Consider the following 14,256-nt stretch of genomic DNA (forward strand, 5'->3'; position numbering starts at 1 on the left):
CTAGGACAGATGCACATCCCATTCCAAGAGCAGATGAGCTCATTGATAAATTGGCTTCTGCCAAGTTTCTGAGCACATTTGATTTGACAGCTGGCTACTGGCAGATCAGACCAGCTGAAGAGTCAAAAGCCAAAACAGCATTCTCTACCCCTAGTGGACATTATCAGTTTGTGGTAATGCCCTTTGGTTTGAAGAATGCACCTGCCACCTTCCAAATGTTGGTGAATCAAGTCCTTGCTGGGCTGGATGACTTTTGCGCAGCATATCTAGATGATATTGCTGTCTTTAGCTCCACCTGGGAGGATCACCTGATCCACCTGAAGAAGGTTCTGGAGGCCCTGCAAACGGCAGGCCTGACTATCAAGGCTACCAAGTGCCAGATAGGCCAGAGCAAGGTTGTGTACCTGGGCCACCTAGTAGGTGGGGGTCAGGTTCAACCATTGGAGAGCAAGATCCAGACCATACAGGACTGGGCTCCTCCAACTACCCAGACACAAATCAGAGCCTTCTTGGGCCTGACTGGGTATTACAGAAAGTTTGTGAAAAACTATGGGTCCATTGTGACACCATTAAATGACTTGACATCCAAGAAGATGCCAAAAAAGGTTCAGTGGACAGTTAGCTGTCAAAAGGCATTTGATGACCTGAAGAAGGCCATGTGCTCTGCACCTATCCTGAAGAGTCCTGACTACTCCAAACAGTTCATTGTACAGACAGATGCTTCTGAGTTGGGGGTGGGAGCTGTGCTTTCACAACTTAATCAAGATGGTCAAGACCAGCCCATTGCTTTTATTAGCAGAAGGTTGACCCCCAGGGAGAAACGTTGGTCAGCTATTGAGAGGGAGGCCTTTGCTGTGGTTTGGGCCCTGAAGAAGTTGAGGCCATACTTGTTTGGAACTCACTTCCTAATTCAGACAGACCATAAGCCCCTCTTGTGGCTAAATCAGATGAAGGGTGAAAATCCCAAACTGCTCAGGTGGTCCATTTCCCTACAGGGGATGGACTTTACAGTGGAGCACCGCCCAGGGACTGACCATGATAATGCAGATGGTCTCTCCAGGTACTTCCACTTAGAACATGAAGACTTATCTGGTCAAGGTTAAGTTTAATGTCCCTGCGTTTGGGGGGAGGGGGGTTGTGTAGGAGAGTAGGGTCTGCTATCCTATGGTCACCCCAATTTTTGCTTTTTGCTTCACTGGTTTTCGACTTACTGAGGCTGTGGGCCTGCTAATCAGACCCCCAGCCTGCTGTTCTCTCTCTAAATTCGTAATACATGTGCTATAGGTACATACCACAATTGGAAATGGACTCCATGTCAGCCCCTGTACCATGCACTATAGGTGCTCAGGGCATAGGTGCCACCAAGGCCGACCAGGGGCTGAAGCATAGCTTTTGCCACCCCCGGCTGGTTCTTAAATTGACACAACTGGCTGATCACTCAGCTGGGGCAAGTGGGTGTAATCACCCCTTGCTTAGATATAGTATACCTATATCTAAACCTATATCTGGACACATGTAAACCTGTGAGCCACTCCTATGGAAGGCCTTATCAATCCTGAAGGCAGAGTGCGTGGTTTAATGTGAGATGGAGCTCTGGCATAAGCTGAGCCTGTCTGCAGCTGTCGGGAACAACTCTCTAAGCTGTTCCGGAATAATGCCATACCATATACTATTAAGTGCATTATAACCCTCGCGGTTATATAGCAACTTCGGTTTGGCTTTATCAAAACATGTCGTGTAAGGTGTCATACGATTTGGAATACTATCCCCTCAACAGTTCTGTCAACGGGGATAGCATTCCACCCTTCTAGAGTGAGAAGACATGTTACTTTACTGAAACACAGTTGATTTTTAAAAGAGCCTCAGATCCACAAAATGGATGCTTCTGCCACAGACACGAGTCTGACCTCCTGCTGCTGACCAAAACTCAGCAGAAGAGGCCTGGACAAAGGCTTTCCTGTCGCAGGGAGGTGTTACACCACCCCAGACAAGAGATAGTGGATTGTAGCAGGGAGGTTTGAAAGAAACCAGACACTGCCTGGGGAGCGCAAGGCTGCCCCTTGCATAATCCGGCCAAACCGGTTCTGGGGCACACCAGCCCCTGTCCCAGCGTGGCCTGGATCAAAGGAAAGGGGTGTATCCACCCCCTTCCTGGGTCCCACCCATAGGAGGGGACCTAGCAGGTAATCCAGCCCCCTAGATTGGTATAAGAATGGGAGCAGTGCCAACGCACTCATATTATCCTGATGAAACATAAGAAATGAAACTCTGGACACTTCGACATCCTACTCGACGTAGAAGACTGAAGAATCTCCCTTGTGGTCAAGGAGTGACCACCCTGTGCAAACAGGCACCATACAGCACCTCGACGTCTGCTTTGTTAAAGTTCCTGCAGGAACTCGAGTGACAGAGATCGACGAGATCAAGCTTGCCTGCCTTCTTACAGCCCGATCCACAGTCCCTGCAGAGCTGAGACCCGTGGAGGCGACAGGAATTTTGGGGAAAAACGGCATCTTGAAAAGACCACGAGACGCTGACCATGCAGCCCACGAGTGACCCTCGAAGCTGTACACTGGGGTTTGAGAAGCCCCAACCCTGAGCCACTCTTGCACCGAAGCTCACCCCTCTACACTCGACGAGTGCTGCGTGGGGCCCTTCTGCTTTCTTTGGCTCGACGCGTTGGCCTGGTCAATTGCCAGCTGGCTTGTGGCCCCTGTGCCGGCGAAAACCTAAAACCGACCTGTGATTCTGGTTGCTCCAGACTTGCACCCGCTCCTCTGAAAAGGAGCACCCGCTCTGACCCTCCTGGTCCGAGTCAGAAGCAATCTTCCAGTTCCGCATGGATTGCTCTTGCCAAGTGTTGTTTGCTCCAATCTTGAAGCCGACAGCGCCGGCGGTGAGAGCCTGCGTGGGACAGCTCGTGACCCACTCCTGGACATCGCAGATGCCCCAGAGCCCACGTGGCAGCGGAGAGAAGCTCCTCAACAACCACCTGATTGCGCCCAACATTGCCTGGTTCCGTCCTGGTTCCACCCTGGTCACTGCTGAGTGACCCAGATTCTGTCCCCTCTGCTTTCAGGTACTTTACAACTCTGATCCACCCTTGGATCACACCGGACACTTCTCCTTCACATCTCCTGCAGCATCTCCAGCTTCAAGCACCAAGAACCTGCGTGACGAAACCCGACGCCACTTCGACCCTATGCACCCGCTTCCTGTGGGTGAGGTAACATTGCAACGCCGGTGTTCCCACACTGGTACACACCTCTAGGGCCTGTGTCTAAAGTTTTGTCCATCTAGGTTCAGCGGAAGTATCCTAAAACTCTATTTGTGTAACTTTTACGCACCATTGATTTTGCATTGGTGCATGCGTGTGCTTTAAGCGCTGCACCCGAATCCCGCTGGCTTTTCCCGACTTCAGCATTGCTTGTCCCGACTGCTCCCAGCGATTCCCTAGGCCCTAGGCCTAACCACTGTTCGATTGGTATCTCTTATACCACTTTCTTAATATATGGTTTGAGTGGCCTCCCGCCCTCATCCATAATTGTGCAACTTTGTATGTTATACTGTGCTTTTGATTTAAGGCTTCTGCCCCTTGGCTCATAAAGAGTGCTGGGGATTATTTTTAGAAATAAACACATATATTTTTATAATATATACTTGTGTGGTGTCCTTTCATTTGATATTACAGGATTGTGATTGGTAAAACAGCTCGCTTAACACGACCTCTTGAGTGTAGCCTTTAAGGCTGCTTAGTCTATGCTACCATTAAGATAGCCTGTCTATAAGGTTGACTTACAACCAGAAAGCATAAGGGATTGCTTGGACTGATACAAGGTGGTTCCAGAATTGGAAACATCATATATCAGGCCAACTTCTCACACTTGGTCAATGGTTTCCATCCCCTCACGAAACCCATATTGGAGGTCTGATAAAATGCCACCGTCATCCGCCCATCCCTGCAAGCGTTCAAGAATCACCCTGCCCACCACTTTGCCTAGGGAGTCTAACAGGGAAATTGGACGGTAACAGGTTACAGATCTCCGATCACCTTTTTTGAAGATAAGCACTAATATGGATTTGGACCAAGACTCCATAAGGCCTACTGAAAAGGAAGCATTCAAAACCCTCATCAAAAGTGGAGTCCATAGGTCCATATAGGCTTTAAACAGATCTATTGGGACCCCAGCTGGGCCCGGAGCCTTCCCATACTTGCTTGCTCTCATGGCCAGAGTAACATCAGCGATAGTAAATGTTAAATCGATCGGAAATGGAGAAGGGGGGGGGATCATATGAGTTTGTTATGGCTTCATTTGGGACCACTTATTAATCAGATAAAATTTTTGAAAAATGCTCTACCCATTCCTTTTCATCAATTGCCACTTCAATTCTTGGCAAGTTATCTTTATCATTCAAGAAGGGAGACTTAACCGCTAACCAGAAGGCCGCGCTATTTTTCTGGGTACTGCTTTCGTGTAGTTGGTCCCAGAGTTGTTGCTTCAACTCAGATTTCCGATCCTTTAATGTGGAGTTGTATGCTTTCCTTAAGAAGGAAATCTCTTTGGGCATCCAGACTGTCTTCCTTAAAGCCGATTTTAAATTTGAATATGCTACTGTGCACTTATGATTAAACCAACCCTTATTCTTCTTTGAGTCTTTATTAGTTTTTACCCATAAAGCTTCATTGATGGTTTTTATCACCGCGCCAAAATGTAAAATAACTTCGGCATCTGGTGTATCCATGTCCAAACATTTCTGGATAGAAGGGTACGCATTTTTTACCACTAATTGAGTGATTGCAGTATGATCAACATTTCCCCATTTTAAAGAATAGCCATTCAGCCTGTCAAGTATTATATTGTTTTGTATTAAAATACTGGCAGTATTCCGGTTAGATTTATGTGACAGTGGGAGGGTAATACTGAGAGGATAATGGTCGCTTAAAGCATTAGAATGTATGGTGAAATATGTATCTTTATTCACCAAACCGTTCGAGAGAAGAATAACATCTATAGTAGTTTGAAAACCTCTCCCGTGGAATGTAGGGGCCATCACTGTGTCAGAATTGGTTATATTATTTGCCACTCTTATATCTAGATTGAACATAGTTTCATTTAGACAACTACCTAATTTCGTGTGCCCAAAGTGTGGAAATTGGTTATCATTCTCATCCTGAATGCCACATATATTACCACTAATGTCTTGACATGGGCCCTGATTAAAATCTCTGCCCCAAACAATGGTAACCTCTTTTGTTGACTTCGTTACTCTGGATAATATTAAAAAATGAATCAGTGAAACTAAGGTCACTGAATCTCCCTCAGAGAGATTGTTATAAAAATTTACCAAGAGGAAGTTATCCGACTTGTTTGGGCGTAAACTAAGGACCTGGTAATTGGGTTCAAGCTTTATGGGAGTAATCTCGATTGCCTGTAACAGGTTTGAAATATAGATAGTTAGGGCTCCCTTAGCTCTGCCAGAATTTGTTTGTTGAGCAGGGGAAAAATATGTTTTGTACCCTTCCTTATGTATTTCTGTTGTCGACCAGGTCTCCGGGAGACACAGGATTTTATATCTTTGGGTTAAACTAATCCAGACATCATTTCCTAACTTGGAGCGCTGACCTGCAACGTTCCAAAACAGGACAATGATATGTGGGTTTCTCCCATCCCCATTATGAACAACAACATCATTATAGGATGTAGCAGCTACTTCTGCATTAGTTGGTGTTAATGTCTCCATAACACGGGGGAATGTGTTCAGCCCTGTATCATCCCCAAGAACTCTAAACCTTGATCTCCAGTTTGTATAACATTGCTAGAGGCTGGGACCAATTTTGAAAATACATAGTTGTGACTAGTATCTATTTTCCCTAACTCTGTCCCTTTAAACCCAGGTATCCCTTTTAGACAGGGGAGTCAAACTACTCCCTCTAGACCCGAAAATGCGGAAAAACTATTATAAATGGGAATATTAAAGGTGTGGTCTTCTGTCTGGCAAACAAAAGGAACCCGGGGATTTAGATGATTCATTAACAGAGCACTAGGGTAAAAGTATGATACAATTACCAAGGAATGTATTATGTTTAATATTTTATTCTATTTGTGATGGCAATGAACTGAGTTTGTATTTTAATGTGTATTCATATAATATTTGTGCGTATTTTTAAGTGGACCTCATTGAAAATCCAAATTCTTAATGAAATTGAATTGAACTGAATTGGGGGGGGTGGAGTCAAAGAAGCCCAGTTGGAGCCAGTCAGCCCCAATTCTCACAGTTTATGGTGTGTGACTCGCGGCGATCAACTCCTGTCTCTGCTACAGTAAGGTAGCCGGTGAGCTTAGCGGAAGGCATTATAAGTGAGAACTCCAGGGATAAGTTGTTGTCGCTGTGTAGCCATATTTTGAAACCTATCCCAATCCCAAAGACGCTCAAGTCCTCACCACAGAAATAAACCTGAACCTGCCATTCATGAATTACCTGTACAAAACCAGATTATAAAACCCCTGTATGTCTATGAATAGGAATTTCAATGCTATTTCAACAATATGGCTCCAAAATAAAATACTGAAAAGGTTATGCAGAATTAACACCACACAATGATCTACATATTAAGAAACATCCTCTTGTATTAAAGTAATTGCAACAAGCTTGTTTGGCAAGGCTTACATTCTATGTACTTGTCCCATTCATAAACAAATAAATGTATTAATTTAATTGAGAGCTTTGCATAGTGATAACTAGATACACATACATTGATACATACACACGCGAAACATCAAAAAATGCAAAAACCTTACCTTAACTATAATAATTAGCACTAAGAGTATATATAAGGCTGATCGAAGTTATGTGGATTCTGCAGTTTATCTGGGGGTGAGGATTAATGCGAAGGTGGAGAAAATTGTACAAGAGAACTATGTACCCTTGATAACATCAATAGATAAAGAGCTGAGAAGAATAGACGTCCTACACCTATCAATAATCGGTAGAGTGAACGTTTTGAAGATGTCTATGTTTCCTAAAATTTTGTATCTTTTCCGGGCCATACCTTTACTGATAGATGAGAGTGTATTTAGGAAATTGGAAGCGGTTTTCTCACAATTTCTATGGCAATATGGGAAAATTAGAAGATCTTTAGCTAGACTATCAGCTCCATTGGAAGGTGGGGGTTTGACGGCACCAAACTTGAGATTATATCATTGGGTCTGTCTATTACTTCAAATGAATGTTCTGTTTAAATATGATGACAGTGATGCCTTAAATATATTAGATAGAACTCCAACAATATATGAATTATTAGTTGGTAGAAAAGCAGTGGGTCTGTTTACTCGAGAAATAAAATGTAGATATTTTAAAAGGAGTGGGAGCAGGCTGATGATGAGTGCCTGGGGTTTATGGAAAGCATTAAAGAGATATTTGAAGATTCCGAAAATTAATTGTATTATAGATATTTGGCATGCAAAACCTTTTGAGCATCTAGGGCAGAATAGAAATAGTAAGCGATGGAAGGAAGCGGGGATTAAGTGTCTGGGTGATGTTATGGTAGAGGATGAAATTTTGGGCTTTGATGTGCTTCAACAAAAATTTGGTATACCAACTAACCAATGGTTCCTATATAGACAGCTAGAAGAAACAGTGAAGGCTGTTAGACCTAGGATTCTGATTCAGGAGCTCAACCCAATTCTGAAATATGTGAGGAATGGTGGTAAGAAGATAAAAACTGGCTACAGCTATCTTCTTCAGGGCTTGGGGGATGATATTGGTCGAGTGGAATCAGACTGGGCGGAAAGAATTAATGATCCAGATGTGGATATTGATTATGTTCTTGCAATGAATAAAAAGGTGTTAAGAGCTTCGAATTTAAAAGCACAGCATTATAAAACTATTTTTAATTTATATTATACACCTGCCAAACTGTATAAATGGGGTAAGAGGGATAATGATAGATGCCCCAGGTGTGATCAAGGACCAGCAGACTTACCTCATATGTTTTATAAATGCCAGAATTTGAATCCGGTCATTTTGGAAATTGAAAGATTTGTATCCGGGTTGTTAGAGGAACAGATCACCTTATCCCCTACTATGGTTTTGATCGGTAGGGATGCTAGTCTAAGGTTAGAGTATGAAGCGGAAGCCTTTATCTTCATCTCCATGGCTGTTCTGAGGATTTTAATCTCAGCTGGATGGAAAGATCCGGTAGCCCCCACCTTCCAGTTGTGGATAACTAAACTGCTGGGAATACACAATAGCGAGGAATGTCTGTACGAGTTTAAAGGAAGAAGAATGAGGGAATTGGGATTGAAGATATGGGCCCCGCTAAAGAAATGGAGAGAAAATAGATGAGTAAGAATGTAAGGATCATAATGATGAGATTTAAGTTATTATTATATGTTAGTCGCATGTCTTATTGTCTGATTAGGTGGAACTTTTTTGACTGTTTATATTTTGTTGTTTTGTGTACTTTTTTTTTTTTTTTTTTTTTGTATATCTGAATTGTATTTTGGTAAGCTATGTATGTATGTATTTTTCTTTTGTTGCCCTGAATCTTCTCAATAAAAAAAAAAAAAAAAAAAGAGAACTCCAGGGATAAGTTGTTGTCGCTGTGTAGCCATATTTTGAAACCTATCCCAATCCCAAAGACGCTCAAGTCCTCACCACAGAAATAAACCTGAACCTGCCATTCATGAATTACCTGTACAAAACCAGATTATAAAACCCCTGTATGTCTATGAATAGGAATTTCAATGCTATTTCAACAATATGGCTCCAAAATAAAATACTGAAAAGGTTATGCAGAATTAACACCACACAATGATCTACATATTAAGAAACATCCTCTTGTATTAAAGTAATTGCAACAAGCTTGTTTGGCAAGGCTTACATTCTATGTACTTGTCCCATTCATAAACAAATAAATGTATTAATTTAATTGAGAGCTTTGCATAGTGATAACTAGATACACATACATTGATACATACACACGCGAAACATCAAAAAATGCAAAAACCTTACCTTAACTGCAGCTCTCTGAGAAGGAAGCCTCAGACGTCCCAGGAGGTTTGGGACTGCAGTCTCCCCTCATTGGCTGATTGGAAAGCAACAGTCCCAACTTTGTCACAGAGTTGGATGTATGTATTGGCATTTATATAGCGCACTACTTACCCGTAGGGTCCCAAGGCGCTTCGACCGCTGCGAAACCCTTCCTGGCTTCCCTGAGAGATGGTCCCTTAATGGGTATCTCCAGGGTGAGACCAGGCATCCCCGGTGGTCTGGTGGGGCCGTTAGTGAAGATGAGGCAAGCTAATGCCCAGAGTTGCCGAGTGTGATCGCTGATCAGAGTGGGCACCGAGGCGAGAGAATTATCGAGTCCGCTGACCCTGGTCCAGAAACCTGCCGCGCCGGGAATCGAACCCTGGTCCCGGGCCGTCCTCTGCTCTCAGGTCTGCCGCCTTAACCAGTGAGCCACACTACTTCACGATGGGGTCAGAGAGACTGCCAAACCCACCCCACTCTGTGACTAAGTGCCACGTATTGATACTCTGCCCTGAGCACTTCAGGGCTTAAAACTGAAGTGGCCAGGGTCCGAAGCAGTCAGGTGGCGCTCCCTTTCATCACAAGGGGGAGGGCCTTGAGGCACATTTGCCAGACTGAGGCAGTCACACCTACAAGGCTTTGAAATCTGCAGCCATTCAAAGCTCTGCTCAGGCAACAGGCAGCTCGTGTCCAGCTCCAGCCTGCTTGACCGGAACAAGAAGAGTGTCTGTCAAGTTGGCCATTGTTCCATCGCAACACTCATTGATTTGGGCGCTGCCCCCTATTTACAAACATGGCGTAAATTGGAAGCAGTGCCAAAATTAAGACTAGGGAAACCCTGATTGTAACGTGGTGATGCTTAATTTCTCCTAATTTTTGCTGTTTCTATGTGTGCTGCATTTTGCAGCACACATAGAAACATCAAAGCGCCTTGAATGGTTGTTCATGTGCAGAGGTGTCCCTTCCTGTACATAAACAATAATTTAATAAATGATGATTCAAAACTTCTATGTGTGCTGCACAATGCAGCACACAATAAAAGTCGCAATTCACCATTCTCTATTGTTTATGTGCAAGAAGTGATGACTTCCTGCACATAAACAATCATTAAACAATCATTCTCCCAACTCAGGTACCCTTGCACTATGGTGCAAGGGTGCTTGTGTTGGTGCTAGGTAGCTGAATTTAGCGCCAGTGCTAGGGAAAATGCAGGGATGTGCCATACCATTGTGAATGCGGTGCATCCCTGCTTTTTTAGAATGGCGGAGTGTGGCATTAGCAATGTTTGCTTAACACCACCCTTTGCCATTCTCTTATAAATGTGCCCTTTAGTTAGGTGTGCATGCAATCCTACATTGCCCATCGCTGGTGAGTTTGACTACTCGGGCTAAAACAACACCAATGGAGGAACCAATGGGTAAGGCCGTCTGGCCACAAGAATCTGTGACCTCAGTGACAGAGCCTCTGTTGCTCTAGGGAATCATGCTTTGTACGCCTGCCCTTAAGACTGGAGATTAACTTCAGTGTGGATTATGGTGGACAGGCGTTCAAGGTTCAATCAATCAATCCATTTGTAAAGCGCTCTACATACCTGTGAGGGTCTCAGGGTGCTGGGGGGGAGGGGAGGCTGCTACTGATCGAAGAGCCAGGTCTTGAAAAGTCTTTTTAAGGCCAGCAGGTCCTGGGTCTGTCGTAGGTCGGTAGGGAGGGTGTTCCAGGTCTTTGCGGCGAGGTAGGAGAAGGATCTGCCGGCGGCGGTGGCTTTCCGGATTCGAGGAACTTTGGCGAGGTTGAGGTTGGCAGAGCGGAGGCTGCGGTGGGGGTGTAGAAGCTGAGTCGGTCATTGAGGTATACTTTTCCGGCGTTGTGTAGGGCTTTGTGTGCGTGGATGAGGAGTTTGAAGGTGATTCTCTTGTTGACGGGGAGCCAATGCAGGCCTCTCAGGTGGGGTGTGATGTGGCTGCGTCAGGGGACGTTGAGGATCAGTTGTGCTGAGGCGTTTTGGATACGTTGCAGCCGCCTCAGGAGCTTGGTTGTTGTTCCTGCGGCGAGGGCATTCCTATAATCCAGTGTTCTGGTGACGAGGGCCTGGGTGATGGTTTTTTTTGTGTTGGGGGGATCCATTTGAAGATCCTGCGGAGCATTCGGAGGGTGTTTAAGCAGGACGCGGAGACGGCGTTGACTTGCTTAGTCATGAAGAGGTCGGAGTCTAGGATGACCCCCAGGTTGCGTGCGTTGTCGGTGTGTTCTGGGGCTGTTCCTAGCGATGTTGGCCACTAGGAATCGTCCCAGGCTGATGGGGTGGGGCCGAGGATGAGGACCTCCGTCTTGTCTGAATTCAGCTTCAGCCTGCTGTCCTTCATCCATTCGGCGACAGCCTTCATTCTCTGTGGAGGTTGGTTTTGGCGGTGTGGGGGTCTTCGGTGAGGGATAGGATCAGCTGGGTGTCATCGGCATAGGAGATAATGTTGAGGTTATGTTGTCGTGCAACGTGGGCGAGTGGAGCCATGTAGATATTGAACAGCGTCGGGCTAAGGGAAGATCCCTGTGGGATGCCGCAGATGATCTCGGTGGTCTTGGAGCGGAATGGTGGGAGGCGGACACTCTGGGTTCTGCCGGAGAGGAAGGATGTGGTCCAGACCAGGGCTTTCTCTTGGATTCCGGCGTCATGGAGGCATGCTGTTAGGGTGCGGTGGCATACAGTGTCGAATGCTGCTGATAGGTCCAGAAGAATGAGGGCGGTTGTTTGTTAATCAAGATCCTGATGTCATCGGTGGCGGCGATGAGGGCGGTCTCGGTGTTGTGGTTGCTGCGGAAACCGGACTGGGATGGGTCCAGGATGTTGTTGTCTTCAAGGTAGCGGGTCAGCTGTCTGTTGACAATCTTCTCCGTGACTTTCGCCGGGAAAGGGAGCAGGGAGATGGGCCGGAAGTTCTTGAGGTCCTTGGGGTCTACCTTGGGTTTCTTCAGTAGGGCGTTGATCTCGGCGTGCTTCCAGCTCTCCGGGAAGGTTGCTATCTCGAAGGAGATGTTGATTGTTTTCCGGAGATGGGGTGCAATAGCTGTGCTGGCTATGTTGAAAACGTGATGAGGGCATGGGTCGGATGGGGATCCAGAGTGGATGGAGCTCATGGTCTTGATGGTGTCTTCGTCGTTGACGTTGGACCAGGCCGTCAGGCGACTGGTACGGGTGGATGTCGCAGGGGTGGTGGTGTCGGGGTTGAAGCTGTCGTGGATGTCGACGATCTTGCGGTGAAAGAAGGTGGCCAGTAGGACGCACAGGTCTCGTGATGGTGGAATATCGTTGGAGCTGGGGTTGGAGAGTTCTTTCACGATGCTGAAGAGCTTTTTAGTGTTGTGTGCGTTGTTGTCTAGGCGGTCCTTGAAGGTGGTTCTCTTGGCTTTCCTGACGAGTTGGTGGTGTCTGCGAATGGCGTTCTTGTGGGCTGTGTAGTTGTCTGGTGTTCGGTCATGGAGCCATTTCTTCTCATGCTTCCGGCAGGTGCGCTTGGAGGTCCAGAGGCCTTCGGTGAACCATGCAGCTTTCTTGTTGGTGTGAATGGTTGTGGAGGTCTTGAGTGGGGTGAGGGTGTCGGCGCAGTCATTGATCCACTGTTTGAGGTTGATGGCGGCGGTGTCAGGGTCGGTGGGGTCGGCGGGTGGTCTCAGGGCGAGGGTGGTGGTTAGTTGGTCAATCGTGACCTTGCCCCAGCAGCGACGTGCCAGCTGTTGGGTGCGGTAGTATGTGGCAGATTTCCTGAAGGTGAAGTGGACGCATCTGTGGTCGGTCCAGTGTGGTTCGGTGGTGTGGTTCAAGGAGACGTGGTGACTTGCGAAGAAGATGGTGTCCAGTGTGTGTCCAGTGGCATGGGTGGATGTCCTAATGAGCTGTTTGAGTCTGAGGGTGTCGAGGTTGTCGATCAGGGCAGTGGAGTTGGCGTGATTGTTGTTCTCGAGGAGGAAGTTCAGGTCCCCGAGGAGGATGTAGTCTGTGGAGGCGAGGGCATGGGTGCTGATGAGGTCGGCGATGGCGTCGCTGAAGTGTGGTCGAGGTCTGGGTGGTCTGTAGACGAGTGTTCCTCTGAGGGTGGTGTTGGGGTCGGTGTGGATCTGGAAGTGCATGTGCTCGGCGGTGGTGAGTGTGTCGTCAGTGTTGGTCGATACTCTGAGGGTGTCCTTGTGGATGATGGCGATTCCCCCTCCCAGTCCGTTGGTGCGGTCTCTGCTGGAGATCTTGTAGCCCTCTGGTATGGCTATGGCGATGTCTGGTGCCGAGGTGGCGTTCAACCAGGTCTCCGTCAGGAAGGGTGGTTGAGTCTAGGAGGTCTCAGAGTTCAATGGCGTGTTTGCGAGCAGAGCGGGTGTTGAGGAGGATGCATCTGAGGTGGTTGGGTTCTCTGGTTGATGGTTTGGCGGGATGGATGCTGGTGAAGCTGCAGTTCCGGCAGGTGAAGGGCCCTTGGGTGTGCTTTTGAATGGCCCGGTAGCAGGAGTGATCTCGTCCGGTGCTGAGTGGGTGGAGAGTGCTGGAGTCGTAGTGCAGTCTGGTCTTGTGGCGGCTTTGGGGTCCAGGGGTTCTGGCACTGGGCGTGGTCCAGGCAAGGACGGGCGCAGACGGGCTTGCCTTTGGCGTGCCTTTGGCACGCAATCGGCGGGCCTGCTGCGCGCCTCCGATGCGCATCCAGGCAGCGGTCACCATATGGGGCGGTGCAGGAGGAGGGGGCCACTGGGAGGCGGGAGCGGGGCGGCAAGGGGGTGTGGTCGTGAGGGAAGGGACAAGAAACCAGTGGACCCAGAAGGCAAGAGAAGGGGGCAGAGGGCTGTAACGGGGGAAGAAATACAAGGCAAGAGTACGAGTTAAGCAAACAATAACAAGAGAGAGCAGAATACAAGCACGAAAATCAGATCACGGCGGAGGGCTGTAACGGGGGAATATGAGGCAAGAATGCGGGTTAAGCAGAAAATAGCAGCAGTGAGCAGAGAACAGGTACAAAAATCAGACCGCAGGCAAAGTGCTGGGCAAGGCACAGGAGGCTCGAACCCAGCTGGGAGGCAGCAGCGGGGGAGAGCGCGAACAGGAGAGCAGTTGGCGGCAGGGGGAGCGACTCGGCCCCTGGACAAGGTCGAGGTCACCCTAAAGGATCGACAGTGGCTGCCTTATAAGGCGGGAGCGGGGCGGCGAGGGGGTGTGGCCGTGAGGGAAGCTGCGGGAAACCAGTG

The sequence above is a fragment of the Lissotriton vulgaris genome, chromosome 11 (genome assembly GCF_964263255.1).
Source record: "Lissotriton vulgaris chromosome 11, aLisVul1.2, whole genome shotgun sequence".
Taxonomy (NCBI): Eukaryota; Metazoa; Chordata; class Amphibia; order Caudata; family Salamandridae; genus Lissotriton; species Lissotriton vulgaris.